The sequence below is a fragment of the Trichechus manatus genome, unplaced genomic scaffold (assembly GCF_000243295.1).
Source record: "Trichechus manatus latirostris isolate Lorelei unplaced genomic scaffold, TriManLat1.0 scaffold00012, whole genome shotgun sequence".
Classification (NCBI taxonomy): domain Eukaryota; kingdom Metazoa; phylum Chordata; class Mammalia; order Sirenia; family Trichechidae; genus Trichechus; species Trichechus manatus.
In genome coordinates this window covers 15,556,546-15,574,289 of record NW_004443948.1, presented here as the reverse complement: position 1 = coordinate 15,574,289, position 17,744 = coordinate 15,556,546, and positions in this window count along the sequence as shown.

Genomic DNA, 17,744 nt, shown 5'->3' with positions numbered 1-17,744 from the left:
GGTGTTCTTTGACTGATTCGAACTTCATTATGTTTTTATAAATTATTATTAAAATGCTAATAGTAAAGATAGTCATTACTATTTATGATTGCTTAGAACCCTCAGTTGCTTATTACGTCTGTGCAATAATTTATCACTGCTTTGTTTGTGGGACGTTAGATATAAAACCAGTCATATATTAAACCCTCATTTCCATCCTGATATCAAGTGAAAAAAAAATCATCTAAAGGAGATGAATTTTTGGTGGCAGCAATCACTGTCACACATTCTAGGCAAGTGATATTTTTAGAGAGGTTTTGAGAAATGTAATGAAAAATTATGAAGGAAAATCACTTCCTTCATATAGGAAAAAACTGCTGAGTGTAATTAGGAGAATGGAGACCCCTTAGTGGAGATGTCTGTTAGCATATTTGGTACCAGCCATGGTCTTTTCACAAGACTTTTAAGTTAATTACTAAACTATAATGTGCCTCCATTTATTTATTTTAAAAATAAGTTTTATAAATCTAACTTTTCTCCTTCACAGGGCAGTTAAAACCATCTGAGCCATTTTGTTAGATGTTTTATAGTGCTATACTGGTTTGTGTGTATGTGTGTTTGTGTATGTGTATATGGGTGTAAGTATATATGTGCATGTGAGTGGGGGGAGTGTTTGCTGGTGATATTATCATATTTACTTCTCCTTGGCTAAGAATTTATTTAAGCAATCCATAATGCTTTGTGGTATTGAAATTATAACTGCTAACAGTTCTTGAGTTTTGACAATGTGGCAGATAATATACCAGGTACTTTATATTCATCATCAGTAGATAATAAAACCAAAACCTATTGCCATCAACTCGATTCTAACTCATAGCAACCTTACAGGACAGAGTAAAACTGTCCCATAAGGTTTCCAGGGCTGTAATCTTTATGGAAGCAGACTACCATACCTTTCTCCCAGGGATTGGCTGGTGGGTTCAAACTGCCAACCTTTCGGTTAGCAGTCAAGCTCTTAACCACTACACCACCAGGGCTCCTTCATCAATAAATAATAAAAACCAAAACCAACTGACATCTGATTCCGACTCATAGCCACCCTATAGAACAAAGTGGAACTGCCTTCTCGGGTTTCCAAGGAGAGCCTGGTGTATTCAAACTGCCGACCTTTTGGTGAGCAGCCAAACTCTTAACCACTATGTCACCAGGGTTTCCCAAAGATAATAGTGAGGATTCAATTTGTTAACACAACTAAAGTATATGTAAGTTATAGGGCCTGGCAAGGCAAAGAGTTCAAAAATTGTTATTATGTTGTGTAATTATCAAATCAATGCTATGGAGTATATACTGACTCTCCTCATTTTTGACTGGGGAAACTGAGGCTTGGAAGGCACTAAGGAAGTTGTCCGAGGTCAACTGGTGAGTATCAGGACAAGAACTGGGCAGCTTGATTGTGGGATCCATCCTCTTAATTGTTACCTTCTGCTATCTAATACTCAAATGCATTATGTTCCCATCCCCCTTAAAATTCACATATAATACAATTATCTAAGACTTTGTTGGGATTGTGTTACTTTACTCAGAATACTTTGGTTAAGCATAATGGTTAAGCACTTGGCTGCTAACCAAAAGGAAACACACACAAATCATACACAGGGCTATTAGCTAAAACATACTGGAGATAAAATAGAATATTACAAAATACTTGAGTTGCCCAAAAGATAGCAGGAAATTAGAAAAAGAGGAGCAAAGAATATACAGATAAATAAAATAAATCAATAAAATGACAGATGTAAATGCAACCATATCAATAATTACATTAAATGCAATAGAATAAACACGTCAATTAAGCAACAAATGTCAGATTGTACAGGCAGTCCTCAGGTTACAAACATCTGTCTTACGTACAACCCATAGTTACAAACTAACCCCTGGAAAGCCTAGTATATTAAAAATTCGAGGTACATACAATGGTTCATAGTAACAAATGGCAGCTACTTTGTGACGTGCATCCAAACATTATTATTATTTCTGTATTATTATGTTAAATATGTTTTAGTGTATCTGAAAGTGTTTCCTTAATGGTTTTTATACATAGAAAGTTATACTATACACCCACTCCTCACTTATTGACTATCTCATTATCCAACATTTCACATTTATAACAATAATAAAAATCTACTATCCAACTATTTGTGCATTAACGATGTACTTCTGGCAGTAATGAATGCCAAGGTACGAGGTGAGAGTAACGCTGACTGTTATTGTTAAACTCATGTGTCAACTTGGCTGGGCCATGATTCTCAGTGTTTTGGTAGTTACATAATGATGTAATTTGGCAGTTATGTAATGATGTAATGGTAAGCAAAAGACAACAAAGCTAAGAGTACATATTTAATGCTTCCATTTATCTGAATTATAATAGCATGCCAAACAAATATTTGGTTATAAAAATATTAACAATTTCAGAGAGAGGTGGGGGTTGACTGGAAGTTTGTAAAACAGAACGCTTTGGAGTGATAATCATGTTCTCTACCTTATCTTGAATGGTGGTTACGTGTGTACAATTGTCAAAACTCATTGAACTGATCATGTAATAACTAAATTAAAATAATGTTTATTCATATATGGCATGATTGTGTCTAAAGAAAACTCAATGAAATCTACCAAAAACAAAAACACAACTATAGTTAGTAAGGGAATTTACTAAGGTTGGAGGATACAAGATCAATAAACAGAATTAATTTTATTTGCATAAACCGCAATATATACATATAAGAAAATAAAATTATTAAAAATACAAATTTAAATACATTAAAAACATCAAGTCAAGTAAAATTGTATATAAATTTTATCTAAACTGTTAAAAAAATTTATGTTTAAAATGTGCTTAACCACCAAGGAAACAATCATGTCACCCTAAATATATTATTTACCAAATAATCCTTTATAGTATATTTTCTCAATTTTCTAAACAACCAGCATTGCCTGGAATACACAGTTTCCTCATCTGTAGGTGATTCCACTAAGTCCTATGTTAATGTCCTCCAAATGCCCCTCTCCCCAACAAATGAATTAGATATTACCAATATCTTTCCTTTATACATAAACATCTGCAACACCCACCTAAGAGTCTCCTTATTTGTTGGGAATTTGCATGGCTTCAGCTCTGAGGATTTTCTTCTTTTATGCCCACTACAAAAAAGATACCAGATCTCCTCTAAGCTGCCTTGTTTCTTCCCTGGCGTCACCATTCTCCCAAGTCCTAAACTGTGCAGTCACTGAAATTCTTCACTCTGTTTTACCTATCTTATCCAGTGAATAACTATCTTAGTCACAGTTCTCTAAAGAAACAGAACCTGTAACATCTATAGGGACCAAAAGAAGGAATTGTTGCCTGACTCTGTCTTATAATTGCCAGAGTGTTTATGTCCATTGTTGAGGCTATTGTGCCAATTCATCTTACTAAAGGTCTCTCTTTCCCTCGCTGCCCTCTACTTCACCAAACATGATATCTTGCTCTAGCAATTGATCCCTCCTGATGATGTGTCCAAAGCAAGGAAGTCAGGCAATGTACTGTTGTGATCCATAAGACTTTCTTTGGCTAATTTTCATAAGTAGATCATCAGGCCTTTCTTCCTAGTCTGTCTTAGTCTGGAGGCTCTACTGAAAACTGTTCACCATGGGTGACCCTGTTAGTATTGGAAATACCAGTGACATAGTCTCCAGCATCATAGCAACACTTACGCCACCACAATATAACAAACTGAAAAGTGGGTGGTTATTATTCAGGATTATTATTCAAAAGATGGAAGGAATACAGAAAGCACTATACCGGAAAGAATTGGTTGTTATTCAACCATTTCAAGAGGTGGGATATGATCACGAGCTGATGCTGCTGAAGGAAGAAATCAAAGCTGCACTGAAGGCACTGGTGAAAACAAGGCTCCAGGAATTGAGAGAATACCAATCGAGACATTTCAACAAATGAATGCAACACTGGAAGCGCTCAGTTGCCTATGCCAAGAAATTTGGAAGACAACCTGGCCAACTGACTGGAAGAGATTGATATTTTTACCCATTCCAAAGAAAGATGATCCAACAGAATTCAGAAATTATCTAACAATATCATTAATATTAAACACAAGTAAAATTTAGCTGCAGATAATTCAAAAAGAGTTGCAACAGTAAATCAACAAGGAACTGCCAGAAATTCAAGCCAGATTCTGAAGAGCATGAGGAACGAGGGTTAATGTCAGATGGATCTTGGCTGAAAGCAGAGAATACCAGAAAGATGTTTACCTGTGTTTTATTTACCATGCAAAGGCATTTGACTGCATGGATCATAACAAATTATGGATAACATTGAAAGAATGGGAATTCCAGAACACTTAATTGTGCTCATGTGGAAACTGTACATAGACCGAGAGGAAGCAGTTCAAACAGAACAAGAGGATACTGCATGGTTTAAAATCAGGAAGGATATGCGTCAGGGTTGTATTCTTTAACCATACTTATTTAATCTGTATGCTGAGCAAATAATATGAGAATTTGGAATATATGAAGACCATGGCATCAGAACTAGAGGAAGGCTCATTAACAACCTGTGTTATGCAGATAACACAACCTTGCTTGCTGAAAGTGAAGAGGACCTGAAACACTTACTGATAGGGGTCAAAGACTACAGCCTTCAGTATGGATTATCCCTCAACATAAAGAAAACAAAAATCCTCACAACTGGACCAATAAGCAACATCATGGTCAACAGAGAAAAGATTGAAGTTGTCAAGGATTTCATTTTACCTAGACCCAAAATCAATGCCCATAGAAGCAGCAGTCAAGAAATCAAAAGACATATTGTATTGGGCAAATCTGCCACAAAAGACCTCTTTAAAGTGTTAAAAAGCAAAGATGTCACTTTGAGGACTAAGGTGTGCCTGACCCAAGCCATGGTATTTTTAGTCACCTCATATGCATGTGAAAGCTGGACAATAAATATAAAAGACTGAAGAAGAATTGATGTATTTGAATTGTGGTGTTGGCAAGGAATATTGAATATATCATGGTCTGCTACAAGAGCAAACAAAACTGTCTTTGAAGAAGTACAACCAGAATCCTCCTTAGAAGTGAGGATGGCGAGACTTCATCTCACATCCTTCATCTCATGTTATCAGGAGGAACCAGTCCCTGGAGAGGGACAGCATACTTGGTAAAGAAGAGGGTCAGAGAAAAAGAGGAAGACCCTCAATGACACGGACCGACATAGTGGTTGCAACAATGGGCTCAAACATAGCAATGATTGTGAGGATGGCACAGGACCAGGCAGTGTTTCGTTCTGTTGTACATAGGGTCTCTATAAGCCGGAACCAACTCGACGGCCCCTAACAGCAACATTCAGACTCACTCTGTCACTAGACTCTAAGCTTCTAGATGGCAGGAATAATGTCATACTTATCTCTGTCCATAGAAGGTAATCAATAAATATATACTCAAGTGCTTAATTATAAATAGAACATTTTGTGATAATCATGAATTTCTACTTAAGTGGTAATTTATATGACTTTCCTTTAGGTTCAAATTATGATTTTTCTGGAAGGAAACAGCATAGAAATCTAACACGAGTAGTTACATGTATATTTGCTCAACCTATAGTCTCATAAATGTGGAAGTGTTTAGTTTCAAACAGTAGGTGTTAGCTTTTGCAGTTTATTTAAAATGAAAGTTGATACTACTTAAATAGTGAATGAGTCTTTTTAACTAGAAAGGATGCTTTAAAATTGAAAAAGACTTTCATCTGAGATGTAATAAGTAATGAGTTGCATTTTCTGCAAGGAGCTTTCTTCATATGAATTACAAATACCTATGACATTGTTTTGTGTTAGGAATTTTGTATTATTCTAGTTCTATAATTGGAAACATAAGAAAATGCTGAAAGCGTATTATGGTTGTTTGATTTATAGCATAAAATGAAACATAAAAACTCAAACCCTCAAATGAAGCTTTTCACTGTTCGTGTGACTGTTCCTCCTGTTATGCACAGTGGTAAGACGCTCCAAGCGTGCATAACACATATTTCTCAGGCTTGTGTCGTTTAATCCCTAACATAGCTTCTATCATAAGAGCAGTGTTTTCCCTACTGTTTACTTGTTTGTGGTGTTGCTTGTTGCTCTTTATCTTTGTTTTAGTATTCACGTTTCCTTTTAATAACTCTTTTTGGTCACCATTTTCTTCCTTTACTTCCCAAGACTGCTTCTAGTGTTTTGGGAGCTTGTACTCTCTGAAAAGATTAATTTTGCTTTGATAAGAGAGTCTACTCATAATACATGCCTTCTCGTGGCTCACCTGACTTGATTCATAGAATTTTTAAAAGCATTCAAATGATGTTTAAGAGAATGACATGGAAAATGATATTTCATATCAAGGACATTTCTAAAACTCTCATTTCTTCTAAATATAGGTAAATCCTGGCAGACACAGCCTTTTTCCATCCCTCTTCAGTTTGGTTTATTAGTAGCAGCAGCCATTTATTGAGCGTATAATCTATGTTAGGCATTGGTTCAAGTATTTTATGTTTATGATCTTATTCAAGCTTCATGACAGACCTCTGGGCAGGTGTTCTTATCTCAATCTAAAAAATGAGGAAACTGAGATACCAAGAGTTTGAACAGGCAAGAAATAGCTGGTTCCAAAATTAAACTCACTTCTGAATGATTTCAAAGCACTGGCCTCGATGTCTTTCTTAATATGGTATGTATGAAAGACTTTTCTATTTAGAATCTAGATCCCTCTCTATAAAATGTCTTCAACATACTGATGAGAATAGATCGGCATATTAATGCTCATAAATGCTGAAAATCTTAACTTTTTACAAGGAAGTATACAGAGAAGCTAGTGTATTATAGAGAGAAAGATTCTTATCTAAATTTACAATTTTATATATAGTGTAAATGTGGCCTAGAAAAGTGATACATACATTAAGCCCATCTTCTAATTTCAGGCAAGAGCAAAGCATCCTGGTCATAAACCTATTGCTATCCATGTTTGAATCGGTTGAGAAGTTTACTATAGCTAATCCCCATCCATGGCCAACATGCTTCTGTGTGAAGTTGCATGTGTATAATCAGGATCGTTGGGAGATGCATTGTAAGGACTTGCACATTCTGCTACTCACAGAGAAAACAATTTGCTTTTTGATGAGATGCTGATTTATGATACTTTTGGACGGTGACTCAACCAGATGATTGGCCAGGGTTTGGGTCCCTCTTTCTTCTTCAAGCTAAATGTTTCTGTTAGCTGCTGTCAAGTCGGGTCCTGACTCATGATGATCCCATGCACAACAGAAGGAAACATTGCCCAGTCACGTGCCATCCACATGATGGGTTGTGAATCAAACCGTTGTAATCCCGTAGGATTTTCACTGGCTGATTTTTGGAAGTTAATCACCAGGCCTTTCTTCCCCAGGCTAAATAAACTGTTCCAAATAGAAAAACTATGAAGGGACTTTTTCATCATTAAACCTTTCAGAAATGTATTCCTAGTACCTATCTTGAAATCAAGATTATTATTGAATTTTTGATTTTAGATATGCTGGTTACCTTGCCTGAGAGAGAAAGAAAAAAACAATAATTTAGGGATTACTGGGTGAAATATTTGACTTTGGATCTGAAAGTAAAAAGGTCTACTAATCACAATATGTGTTGTTGTTAGTTGCTAACCAGTCGATGCCAACTCATGGTGACCCTGGGGTTTTCCAGGCTGTGACCTTTCAGAAGCAGATCCACAGGCTTTACTTCTGAGGTGTCTCTGAGTAGGTTTGAACTGCCAACTTTCAGTTAGTAGTCTAGTGCTTAACCATCTGCGCCATGTAGGCAATCCTATGATATATGTTGTTGCTGTTGTCATTGTTGTTGTTAGGTACTGTCGAGTTGATTCTGACTCATAGCAACCCTGTGTGACAGAGTAGAACTGCCCCGTAGGGTTTTCTAGGCTGTAATCTTTACAGGAGCAGGTCACCGGGTCTTTCTTTCACAGAGCCCCTGGGTAGGAATATCAAAATTCCTATAACAAAGGAGAAGGTAACAAACTTTCAACCAAAGTAAACATTACCTTAGTAAGGAATGAAAAGCAAATTCTTCTTGTCTATCAATATCCATTTGTCCATTTTTCTTTAATTAAGTAAATGTGTATTTTTTTTTTCCAGGTTGGCGTTTTATTAAATTAAAATGCTCACCTTTCCAGTGTTTTCAAAGCTAGGTGTGGCCACATGATCTGGCTCTGGTCAACAAAATATAAGCGGATGTCACTTGGTGGGCCTTCTTGGAAAGAACTAACTGGAATCTGTTTTCTGCCTTTTGACTCTTGACCTTTCTCATTTCTCTTGTTTAAAATATGAGTGCAGTGTTAGGCGATAGGGCAGCATCTTGTGAGCATGAGGACAAAAGCCAAACCCTCTGGAGAGTGGACCAGAAAGCAAAACGATACCTACCTAGGTTCTTGATGACAGTGTGTAGTTGCCTTAAGAAACCCATTGCCATCAAGTCAATTCCAACTCATAGTGACCCTATAGAACAGAGTGGAACAACTCCATAGGGTTTCCCAGGCTTTAATCTTTACAGAAGCAGATAGCCATATCTTTCTCCCATGGAGCAACTGGTGAGTTCTAACCGCCGACCTTTCAGTTAGCTGCCAAATGCTTAACACTTCACCACCAGGGCCCCTGTGTAGCTGCCTTACCAGGCCTGAATCGCTTTTCACTAAGCCTCTTTTTAAGGAGCCCTGGTGGTGCAATGGGACTGTTCTACTCTGTCTTTTATTATCACTGAGTCAGAATTGACTTGATGTCACACACAACAATGCAAGCCTCTTTTTAACATGAAAACAATAATCTCAATGTGGTTAAGTCAAAATAATGCAGCTGACACATTTCAACATACACAACCAGGTTCTAACTTTTTTCTTTTCATATGCTGTATTGATATGTCAGAAACATTGTATTATTTTCATAAGTACTGGAGCTATAATTATTCTTCACACAGAAACTTCAAGGATTGGATAAATAGTATAGTCTAAGTTGAGCTCTGACAAGGAACAAGACCATTTTACAATACTAGCAGTGCATTGAGCATGGTCTAGTTACTCAAGCCTAGTCCTTGGGTAACAAACACTTCTTGTGGACGATCTCTGAGTGCCTCTTGGGTACTGCATGTGCTTTTCTAGCTTTAATGGTTTTACAATATTAAACACAGTTACTGTGGAACATTACTGAGAAAATACCAGAACCTGCTATTTATCCCAATTTAAATTTTCTATGTCAAAGTACTGTCTATGCACTGAGATTTTAACTGTTCTACAGGCGATGAAGTGTTCATAGAAGTTGTGTCACTAAGGTGAAAATATAGTGGGAACAAAAGACAGGAATTTGTATCACTAAGGTGTAATATAATAGGAATAAAACATTCAAGTTGTATTTTCTTTAGAAAACAAAAATACGTGAAAATTTCCCATGCCCATAGTTTTAAAGAAAACTACCAACATTAAGAATTGCTCAAGAACCACTTAATTAAAATTCTAATGAACCTCTGATTCTATACTAGAAAATATGGTAAGAAAAATGCATAATCTATTTAACCATTTTAATAGTAGCCAGATTCCTAAACTAATATCTACATAAGAAATTCACATTCTATTCTAAAATTCAAAACAAATACAAGCTGAATTTTATTTGCTAATATGGGAAATGTCAGAAAATAAGCTGTCGTCATATGAAAGGGTTGCCATCCCTACTGAAATTTAAGAAAGAATAGAATGTGGAGCCCTTATGGTGCAGTGGTTAAGAGCTACGGCTGCTAACCAAAAGGTTGGCAGTTTGAATCCACCAGCTGCTCCTTAGAAGCTCTTTTTGGGACAGTTCTACTCTGTCCTATAGGGTTACTATGAGTCGGAATTGACTCAATGGCAATGAGCTTGATGTTTTTGTTTTTTGTTTTTTAGAATGCGCAAACTGAAAGCCTTCTGTTTCAAAAAACTTAATGTTCAAATAATTACTCTTTATGTGTAGACATTATAATATATTCTAAATCACTTTTTGTTCCTTCCTGAAAACCAAAAATATCCATTCACTTAAAAGCGTTAGAATGTTTTATTTTAATAAATGTAAAAAAATAAAAGTTTAATGACATAATAAATCCATTACACATAAACTTAAGAAAGTGAATATTATAGACGCATTATTTTATTGATTATATTGATCAAGGTAGTAATCGGTAGCTTAGGATAATGTAAACAGTATTGAATTAAAGGAGGTTCAGGCATCAATAATCAGCTGTTATATTACTAAGATGAATGACATATCTAAATTTCAATTTTCTCATTTGTAAAGTGCATACACTTTGATCTATATTATTCTATGAATGTTGTTCTTGTTAGGTGCCTTTAAGTCAATTCCAACTCATAGTGACCCCATGTACAACAGAACAAAGCACTGCTGGATCTTGTGCCATTCTCACAATCTCTGCTATGTTTGAGCCCATTGTTGCAACCACTGTGCCAAACCATATCCTTGAGGGTCTTCCTCTTTTGCATTGACCCTCTACTTTAGCAAGCATGACTGGTCCCTCCTGCTAACATGTCCAAAATACGTAAGACAAATCTTCGCTTATAAGGAGCATTCTGGTTGTACTTCTTCCAAGACAGATTTGTTCCTTCTTCTGGCAGTCCATGGCACATTGAATATTCTTCGCCCACACCATAATTCAAATACAGCAATTATTCTTCAGTCTTCCTTACTCATTGTCCAGTTTTCACATGATGGCTAGGGTCAGGCACACCTTAGTCCTCAAAGTGGCATCTGTTCTCCTTAACACTTTAAAGAGGTCTTGTGCAGCAGATTTGCCCAATGCAGTAAATTGTTTGATTTCTTGACTGCTGTTTCTATGGGCCTTGATTGTGGATCCAAGTCAAATGAAACCCTTGGCAACTTCTGTCTTTTCTCCGTTTATCATGATGTTGTTCACTGGTCCAGTTGTGAGGATATTTTTCTTTATGTTGAGGTGTAATCCATACTGAAGGCTGTAGTCTTTGACCTTTATTAGAAAGTGCTTCAAGTTCTTGACGCTTTCAGCAAGAAAGATTGTGTCATCTGCATATTGCAGGTTGTTAATGAATCTTCCTCTAATCCTGATGCCCAATTCTTCTTCATACAGACCAGGTTTCGGATTATTTGCTCAGCATACAGATTAAATAAGTATGGTGAAAAGATACAAATCTTACACACACACCTTTCCTGATTTTAAACCACACAGTATCCCCTTGTTCTGTTCAAACAACTGCCTCTTGGTCTATGTACAGGTTTCTCATAAGAACAATTAAGTGTTCGGGAATTCCCATTCTTCACAATGGTATCCATAATTTGTTATAATCCACACAGTTGAATGCCTTTGCGGAGTCAATAAAACACAGATAAACATTTTTCTGGTATTCTCTGCTTTCAGCCAAGATCCATCTGACATCAACAATGATGTCTCTCTTTCCAATTCCTCTTCTGAATCCAGCTTGAATTTCTGACAGCTCACTGTCAATATACTGCTACAATTGTTTTTGAATTATCATCAACATAATTTTACTTGCATGTAACATTAATGATATTGTTTGATAATTTCCACATTCTGTTGAATCACCTTTCTTCAGAACGAGTACAAATATGAATCTCTTCCAGCTGGTTGGCCAGGTAGCTGTCTTCCAATTTTCTTGGCATAGATGAGTGAGCGTTTCCAACATTGAATCCATTTGTTGAAACATCTTAACTGGTATTCTGTTAAATTCTATGGATACAGGTACTTCATTTGTTCGAGTATATTTTAGATTAAAAGTTTTGCAAATGTTATGCAAGAGTTCATAGGTTGAAAAAATTAAGGACAGCATCTTTAGGGTCTAATTCATACTCCTTGAAATAATATAATCCAATGATTATGTTTTTCCTTTCTTTTCAATCACTACTATTGTAGGAATTTAGTGTACAACTAAATTGGGTACCTCCCCTGTCACATCTACCAAACTTTCTTATCTTCTTCCTATTTAATTTGCAGAGGGTTGCTTTTCATAATTCATTCAACATATACTTATCATGCCAGTCATTGTTCTATATACTGATGTCTTCTTGTCCTTCTTATGATCAAAATATAGGGCAGGTAAGAAGACATCATACTGGTCACTTTTATTTGGAAGCTTCTTTTTTGAAGTGTGACATTTGAGTAACAATTACACGAAATAATATCTTGGACTTTCAGCTGGCAGATGTTTAGGGAACTGTCTTATGTTGATCAAATTATATAAGTTGTAAAACAACTATAAAACAGGTAGCACTCAGTAACATATAGTAATAGCTTCCCACTGTCATCTCATGTGCTGGTTCACATGTGTGTATGCACACACACACACACAGAATCGGAATCATCGTCTCCATTAAATTGATGGTTCTACTCCTTGACCTCATCTTGAATCCCTAACACCATGGTTCCTTGCAATTCGTCATAAAAGAGACTATGAGAAAGTGATGGATGAATTGGACTAAATCTATCACTACTAATAGAGAGTTATTCAAAAAATATAGTGGTTAGCACCTGTAAACCAGTACATTTATTCTCCCTTCTAAAAGATACTATAATTGCATCATCATCGTATGGTTCTTAAGTATTACTGAAGATCAGAAGAGGGACTGGTAGTTCTAATGTTGCATCTGTCTGTGAATATGTTCCACTTCTAATTTCCGGGGCTCTGAAGGTGTCTAGGTAACCGTAATAGGTAATGTTCTCTACATTATCCTTCTCTTATGCTTTGATATGCTATGGTGCATACACTTGTGAAAAGCACGAGCCTGTAGATCTAAAGGAGCCCTGGTGGCCCAGAGTGGTGAAGAGCTTGGCTGCTAACCAAAAGGTCAGCAGTTCAAATCCACCAGCTGCTCCTTGGAAACCATTCGAGGCAGTTCTACTCTGTCCTATAGGGTTGCTATGAGTCGGAATCTATTTGATGGCAATGCATTTGGGTACATCTAAAAGAAAATAATTTTGTCTCAATGATGCAAATATTTGCTTAATATGACTCCTCAGGGAGCAAGTATTAATCAAAGGCTTGGCGTGATCTATAATTAGTACATCAGTTGATTGTCCGTATGCTAGTGAATGATTTCTATGTATTTAAGGGGTTCTTGAAATATGTTAGTCTTTATTATATTTGACATATTTTCTCCTGATATTTTATTTAAATTTCTGAATCCAAGATGTTATTGTTTTCTACCTGGACTATAACCCTAACCTTCTAACTTCTGCTTCAAACTTTATACATAAAGCTCAGATACAGTAACTCTTTTGATAATATAAATCAAATTCATATCTTTCCTGGGATTAAAACCCTCCAATAGCAGCTGTAGCTTTTAACCACTGCACCACCAGAGCTCCAATAGTTTCACATCACACTAAAATAAAATTCAAATTTTGATTCTTGCCTACAATTGCTGAATCAATGCCCTACCAATGTTTCCCTCACACTCTGTGTTCCAGCTACACCAGCCCTCTTCAGGCTTCAAGCTTTGTCCTTTTAGACGGCTTTGCATTTGCCATGTCTTCTCCCTAGTATGGAGTCTCTGGGTAGTGAAAATGGTTAACACTCTCAGTTGTTAACCAAAAGATTGTAGGTTTGAGTCCATCCAGAGGCACTTTAGAAGAAAGATCTGGAGATCTACTTCCAAAAAAGCAGCCATTGAAAACCCTATAGAACACAGTTCTACTCTGACAGACATGGGGTCACCATGAGTCAGAGTTGACTCCACGGCAAAAAAGTTACTGCTAAGAGTGCATTATGATGACTGCTTCTTGTTCTTTCTGTTTCAGTTCAGTTGTCTCTTCCATAGACACACATTCCCTAACTCCTCAATCTAAAATATGATCCAATTCAACCACTAGCTCTCAACATTTTTTCTATTTGAATTTTATTTGTAGTTTTCATTGATTTATGAAATCTTTTCATTGACATCTTTGCTTATGTTTATTAGATGTAAGCTTCATGAAAGCAAGTACTTCCTATTCAAAGCTGTTTCCACAAAACTGAGAATAATGCTGATCAAATAATAGGTGCTCAATATAATTTGCTAAATCAAAAAGGTGTTAAGAGGGGACCTCTCTCCTTTTCACATTTTCTGACTTATAGGACAATAATTCATAAGGTTTTTTTTTTAATTCCACGTGGACTTGTTTAATTTTTTTTTTTTTTTTTGGTTACAGTTAGAAATTTTACTTATGGGAAAGATCTGAAATTTTGTATATAAAATAGAAACTTTCATTCACTTCATCAAACACTTTGGGAGAAATGGAGAAATAATAGATGTTCTGAGGCCTGCACAGCATTTCTTAAAAAAAGTTTCTAAACTTTTGTAAGTTGCTGGCCTTAATGATATTTTTCCCCTTTTACAGTGCCTTTTTAAAGAAATAGCATAATTTGAAATTCTAATAGGGAGTATAACCTACTGTGTAAATTGCAATTAATTTGCATTTCATCTGATTCTAAAGAATTTTTATCTTTTTTACTATAAACTTGCTTGGCTTTATCTTGCCCCCACCACCACCACACTTATCTACTGTTCCATTGTCTGCCTGAATACCACTCTGTTGTTTTCTTTGTGAATCAACTCTAAGAGAGGTTAAAGTAAGCCAGCTGAGTGCCTTTGCGATAAGAAATCACCATCCATTCAATTATTCTGGAACTAAAGCAAGTCATTGTGTCTCAGGTGGACAGATGAACGAGCCTGTAGTTTGGCTTTTTGTGGATGATTGTACCACCTGTACCCATATTACCAAACAAGTGTACCTTGTGCTTTTATAAGGGACCAAAAGAAGGCACCATATCCATTTATTTATTTATAGGTTTCTTTTGTTTTTTGATGTGATGGAAACTATGAGTCCTGTCTAGGTAGTTGGATTCCTCTGCACAGTAATAAAGGAAGAAAACAAAAGTATTTGTCCTCCTTCCTCTGAGCCTTTCATATGGTAACAGTTATGTTTTGAAATTCTGTAAGAGATATGAGGTAAGCTAATTGAGATTCAATTAGTACATCGTATGCTTTTTGCTATGCAGAAGCTAACAGGCGGTCTGTCTGTTAGAAATTACTCATAGCTGGGTGAGAGCTAGCAGAATAGTAATTTAGACCTTGAAAGACACACAAGTCTATAAATGGAGGTAAAAGTGAGGCTAATGGAAGATCACCCAAGAACTTTTCAGAATTCCCTAATGAGAAACTCTAATTTTCATATTTGACATTAGGGCTTATAATAATGACAAGACCTCAATACTGAGTACAATTAGATCCATAAAATGTATTACAAATATCTTGAAAACTACCTATTAAATCGAAATTTCAAGCACGATATGTCTCATTGCCTTATAATGATTTGTTACATAAGAATTCTGGATTTACTTTGGTATTAACAACTAATGTAATTTCATATGATCTGTATAATTATATATAACAACCAAAGTGATCTTTTCAAAACCAAAGACAAAATGCCACTCCTCAGTTCAAAACACTGAGAGCGCTTCCCATCTTCCTCAGAATGAGTTACAAAGTGCTCACCATGGCCTTCTAAATTCCCCATGATCTTCAACCCCATCCCTGCTCTCTGACCTCATCACCCTTCACTCTTGCCATTTGCTCACTCTGGTTAAGCCACTCTAACTTTCTTTGTCTGTTTCATGACTATGTCATGTAGCCCTCTTCTCAGGACCTTTGCACATTCTGTTCCCTTAGCCAAGAATGTAGATATCCACATGGCTCCCTTCTGCATCTTATTCTGCTTTTCTCAAAGGTCACCTTTTCAGAGAGACGGTCCTTGATTAAACTACCTGAAATAGAAACACTCTTCTTCCAAGACTCAGCACCTCTGTAATCCTTGTCCTGCTCTATTATTTTTGGTAGCACTTATAAAAAAATCCCATTGCTGTCGAGTCAATTCCAACTCATAGCGACCCTATATTTTTGTTTATTTATTTTTATTCTGTATTTTTATTCTTTATTCCATTAGAGTGTAAGTTCCCTGAGGCCAAGCACTTTGCAGTTTGTTCATGACTATTTCCTGATACATACGGTTGTTAGCTGCTGTTGAGTAAGCGCTGACTCATGGCCATCTCATGCACAACCCAACTCCTGTGACACACCCGTGATTGGTTGCAGATGTGGCTCTTTTGATCCATGGGGTTTTCATTTGCTGATTTTCCAAAGTAGATCACCAGACCTTTCTTCCTAGTCCAGTCTGTCTTAGTTTGGAAGCTCTGCTCAAACAAGTTCAGCATCAAAGCAACATGCAAGTTTTCACTGATAGACAGTGGTGGTTGTGCATGAAGTGCATTAGCTGACAATTGAACCTGGGTCTCCTGCATAGAAGGTGAGAACTCTACCACTGACCCACCACTGCCCCTTGATACATATTAGGCACTCAATGTATATCTGTCCACTGAATGAAAGATTTATGAAGGAGGGTATGTCTTTGTGATTTTTCCACATCAGCTAATTGTGCATTCACTAAAAATGAGAATACGGTAACAATTTTTATATTAATTATTAGATGTTAGTCTTTGTGTTACAGTAATGTTATTGTTAAAATTACTTGTGTAATACTAAATTTTAAAGAAGTGTCCTTATGTCTGTTTTCATAGATATTATTAGTTAATCATACACTTTAAAAAGTATCCTATTTATCTCTCGCATAAAAAAATGATATTTCTTCAAATAGTACTGAACAATTACTTTTTAATAAAGCAGAGAAATGGTCATTAATTTAAAAAAAAAAAACCATAAATCCAAAGTCACTTCACATAGCATTATTTTTCAGTATTTTTTATTGCAGTCCAGGCAGTGGAAATTGCAATCAAAAGCATATTTTATTTTAGACTATACAAAAATAAAATAATAGAATCATCCAAACTATTGTTAGCCAAATTAGTATGTAACCAATATAGAATTTAAGCAGAAATAGATATCATAAGCAATTTTATATGTCTCATTTCTTTAAACTTAATTTCCTGAACTAGTTCTTTTTAATGTCGAAATAATTCTTTGATATTAGAGGATTCCTGCATAGATATTATTTGCTTTACATTTATTATTTCTCACGTGAAAAAATCAATTTACCTAATCGAAAACCAAACCCATTGCTGTTGATTCTGACTCATAGCGACCCTATAGAACAGAGTAGAACTGCCCCACAGGGTTTCCAAGGAGCAGCTGGTGGATTTGTACCGTCCACCTTTTGGTTAGCAGCCGAACGCTTAATCACTGCACCAGCAGGGCCCCGCACAATTAAAATTCCTAGTCTCAGAGTTCATATAATATTCTGAACAGTTGTAGAAAGGGACTAACATATATACATATATTTACATGTATTTATATATATTAAGTATATAATATATATGTGATAGTCCCTTTCTACAACTGTTCAGAAGATTTTTTAGTGAATCAAGACATAGTTACAAAACTCTTATCTCCACTAATGTACCCAAATTTCTATCCTCAGCAGGGAATGGAGACAATTTGAGGAAGAAGAAATAGGATTTTTTTTTTTTTTTTTTTTTTTTTTTACTGTTTTCTCCCAAAAGAATTCATTCAAGCAGCAATACGAGTCCTAACACATTGCGGGATTTAGAGATAACACTGACTCAATGGGGAAAATTTCATTTACTGCATCACTACTTCCTGTGGTTTGTGCCTGAAATTTACCACA